The 14,821-nt window shown below is 48.6% G+C and overlaps 1 protein-coding gene across 3 annotated transcripts in view; it reads right to left on the bottom strand.

Moving 5' to 3' along the window:
- MIPOL1 (mirror-image polydactyly 1) overlaps positions 1-14,821 on the bottom strand; it is an 845,661-nt gene that overhangs the window by 649,884 nt on the left and 180,956 nt on the right. For 2 of the 3 annotated variants that reach the window (XM_069209144.1, XM_069209146.1), the window contains exons 4-5: positions 9,933-10,000; positions 1,611-1,678 (exon numbers count right to left, since the gene is read on the bottom strand). The gene's annotated coding sequence lies outside the window, so the exon portion shown is untranslated. Of the gene's footprint in view, positions 1-1,610; positions 1,679-7,257; positions 7,360-9,932; positions 10,001-14,821 lie in introns of all 3 variants that reach the window. The other variant, XM_069209145.1, reaches the window with a different exon arrangement.

The raw sequence follows: 14,821 nt of genomic DNA, 5'->3' as shown, positions 1-14,821 counted from the left end.
CTCTCTGACACGCCTCCCAAGATCTCTTTCTGACAGGCCTCCCATGACCTCCCTTTGGCAGGCCTCTCAAGACCTCTCTGACAGGCCTCCCAGGACCTCTCTCCCACAGGCCTCCCAAGATCTCTTTCTGACAGGCCTCCCAAGACCTCTCTGACAGGCCTCCCAAGATCTCTTTCTGACAGGCCTCCCAAGATCTCTTTCTGACAGGCCTCCCAAGGCCTCTCTGACAGGCCTCGAAGACCTGCAGGCCTCCCAAGCCCTCTTTCTGACAGGCCTCCCAAGACCTCTCTGACAGCTCCCAAGACCTCTTTCTGACAGGCCTCCCAAGACCTCTCTGACAGCTCCCAAGACCTCTTTCTGACAGGCCTCCCAAGCCCTCTCTGACAGGCCTGCCAAGACCTCTCTGACAGGCCTCCCAAGACCTCTCTGACAGGCCTCCCAAGACCTCTCTGACAGCTCCCAAGATCTCTTTCTGACAGGCCTCCCAAGCCCTCTCTGACAGGCCTCCCAAGACCTTTATGATAGCTCTCACTAGATGTCTCTGGCAGGCCTCCCAAGACCTCTTTCCCAGGCAGTGCTTAGTTTGAGCCGATGGGGGCACCAGCACTTATTTTTGAGGGCCGGCACTTAGTCTCCCGAAATGTTAGGTGTGGCGAAATAACAGTGGAAAACACAAACAAAACGAAAAGACTGAGGAAAAGAAACACCAAAAATCTGTCACCAAGGAAAAAGCAGACACCTTTAAGTGGGAGATACTGGGGCAGGAAGTGCTTGGCAGTGACTTAGAGGCCTGAGGATGGTTCTGGACTGCACCCTCGCAATCCGTGCTCTGCCATTTTATAGCGCCAGCTGTGGGTGTCTGAGCAGGGTTTTGGATACCAGCTATTATTATTTTACAAGTAAACCATGTAACTGAATCCGGACTGCTCTGTTCTGCGACGATACCCTGGGATAGGTAACACGATACCCCGGGGGCACCATCGACAGCCAAGAAGCGGAAGCGCTTTCTATAGCCCGGACGTCTGGGTTAAAAGGAGGTTCAACTCGGAAGACGCGGCCGAGCCGGGAGTGGAGGAAAGAAGCGAAGAAGACGCCGACGGAGATGCGAGCGCAGAAACACCGAAGACGTGGGGAGACGAAGGCAGGAAATCTGAGACGCTACCTCGGGAGGAAACGCCACCGAAGGTTGAGACGCAAAACCACAGAACCAGCCACGTCCCTGGAGGGATGTGGCTTACGCAGGTACGTGCCTGCTTCTCTAACCCTACAGGGTACTCGTGGTAAGAGAGGGAGTGGGGAGAAAGAAAGGGGGAAGAAGGAGTGAGAGAACAGTAGGCTGTATAGTTTTGTTGTCTCTACCATTCACTCTTTCCCCTCTGCTCACTAACATCCACTAGGTTTCACAAACCCCGCCCCTCCCCCCTTGAAACCTGTCAAAGCGGTGGCACACCTAGAGAACGGTTATTTGTTTTCTTGATTACACAAGAAAAATATACCTACGTATTGGTTCTTGATACACCGGAATCTCTATATACACTCACTGGGTGTTTCTTCCCCACCCCCACTCCTCCTAATACTTCATAAACAATAAAGAAAGAAAGACCACTTACCTTGTCCCTTGGTTTTGTTCTTCCTTTCTGGGCCCTGCGACGGTGTTTGGTATCACGGAGAGACAAGCCTAGAACAGAGAAGAAGCAAAGGAAAAGACATTACGTAACCAGAAGAGAACAGAAAAGTTAAGAAAGTAGAAGAAAAGAAAAAGGAAAGACATGAAACAAAAGGGAGAACAGAAATCCTTCAAGAGACTGAATCAGTATATGTGGGCAAGAAAAATCTAAAACCTCTAATAAAAGCATACTAAAACATTTCAGTGACTCAGTAGATATCATTGATGTCTCCAACCTGACCAAAGAACCCCCCTTACAGTGGTGTCAGAAGTGAGTTAGGAGACGAAATATGCAGAGAAGACCTACTAGTACATAAGAAGAATGGAAGCTAAACCTACATTATAAGATATGGTTCAAAGGTTGGCCGAAGGTCAGCGTCACTTGCAGGTCGTATGGGAAGAACAACAAAGAGAGGCACGGAATGATAGAGACACACTTCAAAATGCTCTAAAACGTCAGGCTATGATAATAGCCAATAACCAGTTAGAGCACGAAACCTCCCTACAAAAATTAACAGATACGATTGCTGCAACCCAACATCCCTAGATCCGTCCTTCAGAAATTCCAAGAAGGAGAAGACCCACACGCGTTCTTTACAAACTTTGAGAGGGTAACCACGTCTGCCACTTGGCCAGAAGACAGGTGGGGCCAATACGTAGCTCCCCTCTTTACAGGAACTTTACAAGCAGTGTATCAAACTGTAAACCCCGGAGGTACAACCCCCTATCCAGACATAAAGAAGGGTACACTAGAGCGGGTTGGGTTCGATACGGAATATTATCGACTCAAGTTCCGGAAGACCAAATGGAACCCCATGGAAAATCCTTGTGCCCTCTATTTTTGGATACAAGATCTCGGATTAAAATGGCTGGGACCCATTGGCACAGATTGGGACAAAGTAATTCAGATTAAGTTACTCGAGCAGTTCTAAGTTACTCGAGCAGTTCCTGGAAGCCTTACCCTCAACGACTCAGAACTGGATTAAACAACATCCCAACATAGATACCACTACAGCAATAGATTTGGCTTCTGCGTACCATCGGGCTCCTGAATTTAAACTAGGAATACAAAAGGGGCACTCTACGGGAAATCACCTCTCTGAACCCTCCTATCGTCCAAAACTATTTAAAGGACCCGAAGAAGCACTCCTCTCTACAGTCACAGAGAAAAATCCTAATCAGCAACCCCAGTGTTATAACTGCGGTGAATGGGGACACATTGCCCGCAATTGTTCTCAAAAGGACGAAAAACCAGAACCCATGGAAATTGGGGTCACGCGTGGGAAGATGTTTTATACAGGGAAAGATTCATCCCAGTATATGAAAGAGATGAGAGTTAATGGCCAAACCACTAGTGTATTAATCAACTCTGGGTGTAGCCACTCAGTACTTAGGGCAAGTCTAGTGGACACAACGACACAGGCACCAACTGAATCCGTATCTATTTGTTGTGTTCACGGAGACATGAAGCAATATCCTTTAGCCCTTGTCTCCATTGAATGGAATGGTAAGACAGACACAATTATGATGGGGGTTATTGTACATCTAGTTGAGGAAGTCATCATAGGCACCGATTATGCCCACTTCCCCGAACTGTTGGTATCCGGAGTAGAGACAAGAAAGACTTATGGTGGGAAGAAGCTCCCTTTTTACAAACACACATTACTCCCGGAAAAGAAAGACATAAACTAAGTAAAAAAAGTGAAACAAGAAGTAAAGAAACTACACCAAACGCAAAAGCTATCCACCATGGGGAACGACCCTAGTAAGGTAGTGTTGGCCTCCCTACCTCCTTTTCGCACCAGTCAAAGAGAAGCTCCTACCCTACAACATGCGTGGGAGTCCGCTGTCACAGAGAAGTCAGGACAGATGGGTCCGTATTTTCTAGTCCAGAAAGGGCTATTATATAGAATGACCAAACACAATAACTAAGAGAAAATACAGTTGGTGGTACCCAAACCTATCTCACTCAAACTTTGCATCTGGCCCATAGCCATATGGGGGTGGCCATTTCGGACGTGAGAAGATGGAGGAATATCTCTTACGCTGCTTTTATTGGCCCGGGGTCTTCTCAGAGATATGCTGATTCTGTCAGCAGTGCTCAAAGTGTCAATTGGTAAATCCAGGTCCCCAAAAGAAAGCACCTTTGTTCCCTTTACCCATTATTGATATTCCTTTTTCCAGGGTGGGTATGGACATAGTGGGCCCGCTACACACCTCCTCAAGAGGTTATATGTATATCCTAGTTTTAGTTGACTACGCGACAAGGTACCCAGAAGCCATCCCACTGACTAGCATGACCACCAAAAGCGTGGCTCATGCTATGATAGGGTTCTTTTCACAGGTGTAATTCCCCAAGGAGATTCTCACGGACCAGGGCACCCCGTTTATGTCTCGTCTGGGGGCCCAAATATGTCAGATATTAGGGTTGACCCAGATACTCACTTCCGTCTATCATCCCCAAACGGATGGACTTGTAGAGCGGTACAATCGCACTTTAAAAACGCTGTTGAAAAAAACCATTACAGATTCCAGTGATGTAGAAGGCTGGCCTGGTTTGTAGTGGGTACCTTGGGTACTTACACCTTATACCAGGTCCAGTTATCCTTTATTAGTGAAATTTAGTAGTGTTCTAGCAGCTTAGACTGATAGAGGTAGCTATAGCAGAGCAGCTTAGGCTGAACTAGGAGACATGCAAAGCTCATGCAATACCACTTATAGTTATACCAACAAAAAAAAGGTATTTATTTGGGTGACACAGTACCAAAAATATCTTAGAGAAAATACTCCTTCTGGAGGTAAGTATTATACACAGTATATACACTTGACACCAAAATTAGACAAGTAAATAGTCATAGTACAATGCAAACAGTAGGAAATCCTATAGAATGCAATGGAAGAAAATAGGTCTAGGGGCAACACAAACCATATAATAAGACAGTGGAATGTGAATCACAAATTCCTCCCTAGACAAGTGTAGTGTGTGCAGAATCGCTGGGAGAGTAAGAATACAGTAAAGGTATGTAAATTACCCCACTCCAGAGTCCAGAAAAGCAGAAGTAAAGTACTGCAAATTTCCTTAGGACACAATACACCTCATTTTGGGGATTTTCCAGCAGCCAACCAAGTATGCAAAGAACAACTGCTGGATTATTGGACCGGATGCCCTGCAAAAGAAGGGGACCAAGTCCAGAAGTCGATAGAACTTCAAGGAAGGACAGGAGCCCCTGCCAACTGAGAAGAGGGTGCAAAAGAAGAGTTCCTGGTTAGTCGGAGACTGCAGGAATGCACCCTAGGAAGATGCCAGCGGGTTCCTGCGTGATGCAAAAGATGTCCAATGGTGTGAAGATCGTTGCAGATGAGATTTCGTGTTGGAAGTCGCCAGCAAGCCTTGGCTATGACAAAAGTGCATTTTTCATCAAAAAGGCGCTGGATGGATCCAGGAGCGACCTGGGGGCCTCAACTCTGTGTGAGGACCAAGAGGGGACTCTCAGCACTTTAGAAAGTCCCCAGGATGCCAGCCAGCACCCCCAGGAGTCGCAGGGTCCGTGTTCAAAGGAGGTGAAAAATGCAGTTGATGCAGCACAACAAAAGAAGGTCCCACGCCGCTGGAGAACAACTCAGCGAGTTGAGCATCGCAGGATGGAATGCTGGGGACCTGGGCCAGGCTGTGCACGAAGGAATTTTGCAAAGAGTGCACAGAGGCCTCAGGATGCGAAGAAGACACAGTACACAGGGGTACAGTAGTTCTCGGGGAAGGCAAGGTCTTACCTCCTCCAAATTGCATCAGCAGGACCTCGGGACAGTCTATGTCGATGATGTCTATCCTCTGTGGTGTCCTTAGGAGCACGCTCGTCGTGGTGAGAGGAGTCCCAGGGTACCGGTCGTCGACTTGGAAGATGCCTGCTTGGAGCAGAGGAGTGATTCCGGCACTCCATGGGAGATTTCTTCAGTCCTTCTGGTGCAGGATGAAGGCAGGGAGTCCCCAGAGCGTGCACACTGTGGAAACTATTGCAGTTGCTGACTTGGAACTGAGGTTGCTGAAGAAAAGTGTCTCTTGTAGACACTTTGTTGCAGTTACAGCGTTTCTTGGAGCAGGCTGCGGTTGATCCGAGGTCAGAAGAGTCTGGAATTGTTGCAGAGGATTCCTGAAAGAAACTTGCAAGCAGAATCTGAAGAGAACCCACAGGAGAGACCCTAAGTAGCCCTGAGAGGGGGATTGGCTCCTTTTCAGGTGTGGGCCTATCAGGAGTGGTCTCTGACGTCACCTGCTGGTACTGGCCACTCAGAGTCCTCCAGAGTGTCCCCACACCTTCCAAAGCAAGATGGCTGAAGTCTGGGACACACTGGAGGAGCTCTGTGCACCACTCCTGGGGTGGTGATGGACAGGAGAATGGTCACTCCCCTTTCCTTTGTCCAGTTTCCCACCAGAGCAGGGGACAAGGGGTCCCTGAACCAGTGTAGACTGGTTTATGCAAGGAGGGCACCATCTGTGCCCTTCAAAGCATTTCCGGAGGCTGTGGGAGGCTACCCCTCCCCAGCCTGTAACACCTATTTCCAAAGGGAGAGGGTGTAACACCCTGCTCTCAGAGGAAATGCTTTGCTCTGCCTTCCTGTGACTGGGCTGCCCAGACCCCAGGGGGGAGAACCCTGTCTGTGAGGTGGTAGCAGCTGTAGCTGCATTGCAAGCCTCAGTGAGCTGGTTAGCTAGAACTGGGGGTCCATGGTGGAGCCCTCAGGATGCACGTAATTAGCTCTCCAATACTGGATTTGGAATAGGGGGACAATTCCATGATCTTAGACATGTTACATGGCTTTGTTCTGAGTTACCATTTTGAAGCTACATATAGGTATTGACCTATATGTCTTGCACATGTGTAATGGTGTCCCTGCACTCACAAAGTCCGGGGAAATGGCCCTGAACTATGTGGGGGCACCTTTGCTAGTGCAAGTGTGCCCTCACACTTAGTAACTTTGCACCTAACCTTCAGCAAGTGAAGGTTAGACATATAGGTGACTTATAAGTTACTTAAGTGCAGTGAAAATGGCTGCAAAATAGTGTGTGCACTATTTCATCCAGGCTGCAATGGCAGTCCTGTGTAAGGGTTTGCCTGGGCTCTCTATGGGTGGCAAAAGAAAATGCTGCAGCCCATATGGATCTCCTGGAACCCCAATGCCCTGGGTACCTAGGTACCATAAACTAGTGACTTATATGGGGGGGTCCAGTATGCCAATAGAAATTGGTAAATGAAGTCACTGGCCTACAGTGAAAAATTTAAAAGCTTAGAGAGCATAACCACTGAGGTTCTGGTTAGCAGAGCCTCAGTGACACAGTTAGGCATCACACAGGGAACACATTAGGCCACAAACTATGAGCACTGGGGTCCTGGCTAGCAGGATCCCAGTGAGACAGGCAAAACTCACTGACATATAGGTTTTTATCTATGAACACTGGAGTCCTCGATAGCAGGATCCCAGTGACACAGTACAAAAAACACTGACACACACTCACAAACAGGCCAAAAGTGGGGGTATAACCTTGCTAGAAAGAGGCTACTTTCTCACAGGTAAAGACTGGGACAAAAAGTTACCCTTAGTTCTCTATTGCATAAGAACGCATGTGCAGTCCTCTACTGGTCATAGCCCCTTCGAGTTGGTTTTTGGAAGTCAACCCAGAACTCTCTTAGACATTGCTGCGGAGATGTGGGAGGAAGAGGAAAACGACAATAAAGATCTCCTTGAATATACGCAACAATTCAAAGATCAAGTACATACAGTGTGGGAAGACGTCCGAATCCTTCTCGAGAAGGCACAAGAAAAACAAAACAAATATTATGACAAAAACACAACCCTTAGACAGCTCCATCCGGGCGAAAAGTACTCATTCTATTGCCTATCTCTGAAAATAAACTTGGCCAAATGGCAGGGTCCCTATAATGTTCTAGAAACAATAAGCCCGGTTACCTATAAAATCTAATTATCTGAAAACCCAAAGAAAACACAGATTGATCACATAAATCTATTTTAAAAAATGGGAAGACGCCAATGACCCTCAAAATCCTCCTAGAACAGGGTTCCTTATCAATAATATAACAACACTAGAAATCAACCTATGTCCAGCACCCAATGAACAAATAAAAGATACACCCTCTGTCAATTCCCCTTGTCCTCCTGAACAACAAAAACAGTTACAAGAGGTGGTACATAAATATAGACTCTTGTTTTCTGGAACCCCAGGAAAAACTCCCTTGATCCAACACCATATTAGGACTCAAGCAGGGAAAATAGTTCGCCTCCGCCCCTATAGAATACCAGAAGCTTGGAAAATATTGTTAGAACAAGAAGTTCAAAATATGTTACGGATGGGCATTATAGAACCCTCAGTGAGTCCTTGGTGCTCCCCAGTCGGTTTTGGTACCAAACCCAAATGGGTCTGTTAGATTCTGTATCTACTTTAGACAACTAAACAATATATCACAATTTGATACTTACCCTATTCCACGGGTTGATGAAATACTCGAAATGCTGGGCAAAGCCCAATACATGTCCACGTTATATCTTGCTAAGGGTTACTGGCAGATTACCCTGTGTACCTCTGATAAAGAAAAAACTGCTTTTTCTACTCCATCTGGATTGTACCATTTTACAGTCCTTCCTTTTGGGTTACACAGGGCTCCTGCAACATTTCATAGACTGATGGACAGGTTATTACGACAACAGTCTGAATATGCTGCTGCATATCTTGATATTATGATTAATAGTGAATCTTGGAATGAACATGTATTTCATTTAGACAACATATTCCATACATTAAGAAAAGCGGGACTCACAGCTAATCCAGAGAAGTGTAAGTTGTCATGCAATAATATCTCTTAACTCGGCTATCACATAGGGAAGGGCCAGATCAGACCTCAGTTAGATAAAGTAGAAGCCATTCTCAAGGTACCAACCCCGACTTCAAAAAAAGAAATCTGATCCTTTTTGGGATTAGTGGGCTATTACAGATGGTTCATTCCGAACTATTCCACCTTAGCCGCCCCCTTAACTGACCTATTAAAAAAAGAACAGCCCTCAAAGATAAAGGCGTTAAGCCCCTTACAACACTGTAGTTACGAAGTTCTCAAAAGAAGCCTGACCACTGAGCCTGTATTGCATTGTCCTGATTTCGCCAAAGGATTCTATCTACAGACAGACGCCTCCGATGTGGGGATATGTGCCGTCCTATTTCAAAACGATGAACAAAATAACAACCATCCCATTGTGTGCATCAGCAGGAAACTCTTACCACGGGATCAACAACACCCTGTTTTTGAAAGAGAACGCCTGGCAATCGAATGGCAATAGAAAATCTCCAATACTATCTCCTGGGCCACCCTTTTGTATTACATCCTGATCATGCACCTCTTACCTGGTGGTCACGACACAAGGATACCAATCCAAGAATATTGCGGTGGTTTATGGAACTTCAACCATTTACATTTCAGGTACGTCATCTACCAGGGAGCCAGTTATGTACTGCGAACTACCTTTCCCGGCATCCCATAGGTCAGGGTCTCGAACAGCCCTCTCCTAGGGAGAGTGTATATAACAGAGTCCGGAAGGCTCTGTTCTGCGACGATAACCTGGGATCAGTAACACGATACCCCGGGGGAACCATCGACGGCCAGGAAGCAGAAGCGCTTTTCTATAGCCCGGACATCCAGGTTAAAAGGAGGTTGAACTCGGAAGACGCGGCTGAGCCGGTAGTGGAGCAGAGAAGCTAAGAAAATGACGACAGAGATGCGAGCGCAGAAACACCAAAGACGCGAGGAGACAAAGGCAGGGAATCTGAGACGCTACCTCGGGAGGAAATGCCACCGAAGATCAGGACGCAAAACCACAGACCCCTCCATGTCCCTGAAGGGACGTGGCTTACGCAGGTACGTGCCTGCTTCTCTGATCCTACAGGGTACTGGTGGTAAGGGAGGGGGTGGGGATAAAAGAGGGAGAAGTAGAAAGAGAACAGTAAGCTGTATAGTTTTGTTGTCTCTCCCATTCGCTCTTTCCCCTCTGCTCACTAACACAACCCCCCCCCCTTTCTTGAAACCTGACGGAGTGGTGGCACACCTAGAGAACAGTTATTTGTTTTCTAGATTCCACAAGAAAAATATACCTACGTATTGGTTCTTGATACACCGGAATCTCTATATACACTCACTGGGTGTTTCTTCCCCACCCCCACTCCTCCTAATCATTCATTAACAGTAAAGAAAGGAAGACCACTTACCTTGTCCCTTGGTTTTGTTCTTGCTTTCTGGGCCCTGCAACGGTGTTTGGTATCACGGAGAGACAAGCCTAGAACAGAGAACAAGCAAAGAAAAAGACATTACGTAACCAGAAGAAAGAGAACGGAAAAGTTAAGAAAGAAGAAGAAAAGAAAAAGGAAAGACATAAAACAAAAGGGAGAACAGAAATCCTTCAAGAGACTGAATCAGTATATGTGGGCAAGAAAAATCTAAAACCTCTAATAAAAACATACTAAAACATTTCATTGACTCAGTTGATATCATTGATGTCTCCAACCTGACCAAAGAACCACCCCTTACAAAGTACTACTCCCAGGCCGCACAAACCTCTCTCCCAGGTCTCACAAGATCACTCCCAGGTCTCACAAAATCGCTCTCCTAGGTCTCACGAGACCTCTCACCCACTGGTCTCACAAGACCTCTCAGACCTCTCACCCACGTCTCACGAGACCTCTCACCCACTGTTCTCACGAGCCCTCTCACCCACTGGTCTCACGAGACCTCTCTGACAGGTGTCACAAGCCAGCTCTCTCAGTTTTCGCAAGGCCTCGCCGTCAGGTCTCCCAAGACCTCCCTGACAAGTCTCCCAAGACCTCCCTGACAAGTCTCCCAAGACCTCCCCGACAAGTCTCCCAAGACCTCCCCGACAAGTCTCCCAAGACCTCCCCGACAAGTCTCCCAAGACCTCCCCGACAAGTCTCCCAAGACCTCCCCGACAAGTCTCCCAAGACCTCCCCGACAAGTCTCCCAAGACCTCCCCAACAAGTCTCCCAAGATCTCCCCAAGTCCCACAAGACCTCTCTCCCACGTCCCATAAGACCTCTCTCCCACGTCCCACAATACCTCTCTCCCACGTCCCACAATACCTCTCTCCCACGTCCCACAAGACCTCTCTCCCACATCCCACAAGACCTCTCTCCCACATCCCACAAGACCTCTCTCCCACATCTCACAAGACCTCTCTCCCACATCTCACAAGACCTCTCTCCCACATCTCACAAGACCTCTCTCCCACATTCCACAAGACCTCTCTCCCACATCTCACAAGACCTCTCTCCCACATCTCACAAGACCTCTCTCTCAGACCTCTCAATGATCTCACAAGACAACTCTCCCAGGCCTCACTAAACCTCTCTCCCATGTCTCACAAGACCTCTCTCCCAGGCCTCACAAGACCTCTCTCCCAGGCCTCACAAGACCTCTCTCCCAGGCCTCACAAGACCTCTCTCCCAGGTCTCACAAGACCTCTCTCCCAGGTCTCACTAGACCTCTCTCCAAAGTCTCACACAATGGCCCTCATTCTGACCTTGGCGGGCGGCGGAGGCCGCCCGCCAAAGTCCCGCCGTCAGATTACCGTTCCGCGGTCGAAAGACCGCGGCGGTAATTCTGACTTTCCCGCTGGGCTGGCGGGCGGTCGCCTTCAGACCGCCCGCCAGCCCAGCGGGAAAGAGGCTTCCACGATGAAGCCGGCTCGGAATCGAGCCGGCGGAGTGGAAGCTGTGCGACGGGTGCAGTTGCACCCGTCGCGTATTTCACTGTCTGCGCAGCAGACAGTGAAATACATGTAGGGGCCCTCTTACGGGGGCCCTGCAATGCCCATGCCAGTGGCATGGGCACTGCAGGGGCCCCCAGGGGCCCCGCGACCCCCCCTACCGCCATCCGGATCCCAGCGGTCGGACCGCCGGGATCTGGATGGCGGTAGGGGGGGTCGGAATCCCCGCGGCGGTGCAGCAAGCTGCGCCGCCGTGGAGGATTCAATGGGGCGGCGGTACACTGGCGGGAGCCCGCCAGTGGTGCCGGTCCGACCGCGGCTTTACCGCCGCGGTCGGAATCCCCATTGGAGCACCGCCGGCCTGTCGGCGGTGCTCCCGCGGTCCTCCGCCCTGGCGGTCAAAGACCGCCAGGGTCAGAATGAGGGCCAATGTCTCTCCAAGGTCTCACAAGATATCTCTCCGACAGGTCTCACAAGACCTCTCTCCGACAGGTCTCACAAGACCTCCGTTAGACCGGTCAGCCTTAGGGTGGTCTTCCCCCAAACTGTTTGTCTGCGTGCCTCATATTTTTGCTGAGTCTTTTTGTTGGCCTTGGGACTCTGAGCACTTCACCACTTCTGACCAGTGCCAAAGTACATGTGCTTCTGCCCTAAATCATGGTAACACTGGTGTATACACAATCAGCATAATTAATTTACCTGTAGGTCCCTTGTAAAATGGTATACCATTTACCCAGGGTCAGTAAGTTAAATGTTACTAGGTGGCCCGCAGCACTGATTGTCCTGCCTACTAAAGTACTGTAGGAGGCTGGACTGGCTTGTAGTGAGTACCTAGGGGTACTTGCACCTTGCACCAGGCCCAGTTATCCCTTATTAGTGTATAGGGTGTCTAGCAGCTTAGGCTGATAGATAATGGTAGCTTAGCAGAGCAGCTTAGACTGAACTAGGAGACGAGTGAAGCTCCTACAGTACCACAAGTGTCATATGCACAATATCATAGGAAAACACAATACACACTTATACTAAAAATAAAGGTACTTTATTTTTATGACAATATGCCAAAGTATCTCAGAGTGTACCCTCAGTGAGAGGATAGGAAATATACACAAGATATATGTACACAATACCAAAATTATGAAGCTAATAGCAAAGAGAAGTAATGCAAGCAATGTAAAGTTACAGTAGATTGCAATAGGAGCACATAGGTATAGGGGCAACACAAACCATATACTCCAAAAGTGGAATGCGAACCACGAATGGACCCCAAACCTATGTGACCTTGTATTAGAAAATAGTGAGAGTTAGAAAAATAACCCTCCCCAAGACCCTGAAAGGTAGGTGTAAAGTGCACCTACTACCCCCAGAGAGCACAGAAGTTGTGATAGGGGGATTCTTCAGGAAGAACAAACACCAGCAATGCAACAACAGTGGATTTACGGACCTGAGTACCTGTAAGACACGGGGACCAAGTCCAATAGGAGCGACAGTGTCGAGAGTGGGCGGGAGCCCAGGAAATGCCAGCAGTGGGTGCAAGGAAGCTGCCACCGGGTGGAAGAAGCTTGGAGTTCTGCAAGAAAGAAGAGAGCTAGGGACTTCTCCTTTGGAAGACGGATGTCCCACGTCGCGATGAAGCTTGCAGAGGTGTTCCCACGCAGAAAGACCGCAAACAAGCCTTGCTACCTGCAAGGGTCACAGTAGAGGTTTTTGGGTGCTGCTGTGGCCCAGGAGGGATCAGGATGTCGCCACTTGGAGGAGGAAACAGAGGGGGCGCCTGTAGGAGGCTGGACTGGCTTGTAGTGAGTACCAAGGGGTACTTGCACCTTGCACCAGGCCCAGTTATCCCTTATTAGTGTATAGGGTGTCTAGCAGCTTAGGCTGATAGATAATGGTAGCTTAGCAGAGCAGCTTAGGCTGAACTAGGAGACGTGTGAAGCTACTACAGTACCACTTAGTGTCATATGCACAATATCATAAGAAAACACAATACACAGTTATACTAAAAATAAAGGTACTTTATTTTCATGACAATATGCCAAAGTATCTCAGAGTGTAACCTCAGTGAGAGGATAGGAAATATACACAAGATATATATACACAATAGCAAAAATATGCACTATAGTCTTAGAAAACAGTGCAAACAATGTATAGTTACAATAGGATGCAATGGGGACACATAGGGATGGGGCAACACAAACCATATACTCCAAAAGTGGAATGCGAACCACGAATGGACCCCAAACCTATGTGACCTTGTAGAGGGTCGCTGGGACTATTAGAAAATAGTGAGAGTTAGAAAAATAACCCTCCCCAAGACCCTGAAAAGTGAGTGCAAAGTGCACTAAAGTTCCCCAAAGGACAAAGAAGTCATGTTAGAGGAATAATGCAGGAAAGACACAAACCAACAATGCAACAACGCTGGATTTCCAATCTGGGGTACCTGTGGAACAAGGGGACCAAGTCCAAAAGTCACAAGCAAGTCGGAGATGAGCAGATGCCCAGGAAATGCCAGCTGCGGGTGCAAAGAAGCTTCTACTGGACAGAAGAAGCTGCGGTTTCTGCAGGAACGCAAAGGGCTAGAGACTTCCCCTTTGGAGAACGGATCCCTCTCGCCTTGTAGAGTCGTGCAGAAGTGTTTTCCCGCCGAAAGAACGCCAACAAGCCTTGCTAGCTGCAAATCGTGCGGTTAGCGTTTTTGGACGCTGCTGTGGCCCAGGAGGGACCGGGAGGTCGCAAATTGGACCAAGAGGTAGAGGGGACGTCGAGCAAGACAAGGAGCCCTCTTAGCAGCAGGTAGCACCCGGAGAAGTGCCAGAAACAGGCACTACGAGGATGCGTGAAATGGTGCTCACCCGAAGTCGCACAAAGAAGTCCCACGTCGCCGGAGAACAACTTAGGAGGTCGTGCAATGCAGGTTAGAGTGCCGTGAACCCAGGCTGGACTGTGCACAAAGGATTTCCGCCGGAAGTGCACGGAGGCCGGAGTAGCTGCAAAAGTCGCGGTTCCCAGCAATGCAGTCTAGCGAGGTGAGGCAAGGACTTACCTCCACCAAACTTGGACTGAAGAGTCACTGGACTGTGGGAGTCACTTGGACAGAGTTGCTGGATTCGAGGGACCTCGCTCGTCGTGCTGAGAGGAGACCCAAGGGACCGGTAATGCAGCTTTTTGGTGCCTGCGGTTGCAGGGGGAAGATTCCGTCGACCCACGGGAGATTTCTTCGGAGCTTCTAGTGCAGAGAGGAGGCAGACTACCCCCACAGCATGCACCACCAGGAAAACAGTCGAGAAGGCGGCAGGATCAGCGTTACAGAGTTGCAGTAGTCGTCTTTGCTACTATGTTGCAGGTTTGCAGGCTTCCAGCGCGGTCAGCAGTCGATTCCTT

Source organism: Pleurodeles waltl, chromosome 9, assembly GCF_031143425.1.
Source record: "Pleurodeles waltl isolate 20211129_DDA chromosome 9, aPleWal1.hap1.20221129, whole genome shotgun sequence".
NCBI classification, from domain to species: domain Eukaryota; kingdom Metazoa; phylum Chordata; class Amphibia; order Caudata; family Salamandridae; genus Pleurodeles; species Pleurodeles waltl.
The sequence above is the reverse complement of the archived record's forward strand: the minus strand, read 5'-3'. Positions and strand labels throughout refer to the sequence as shown.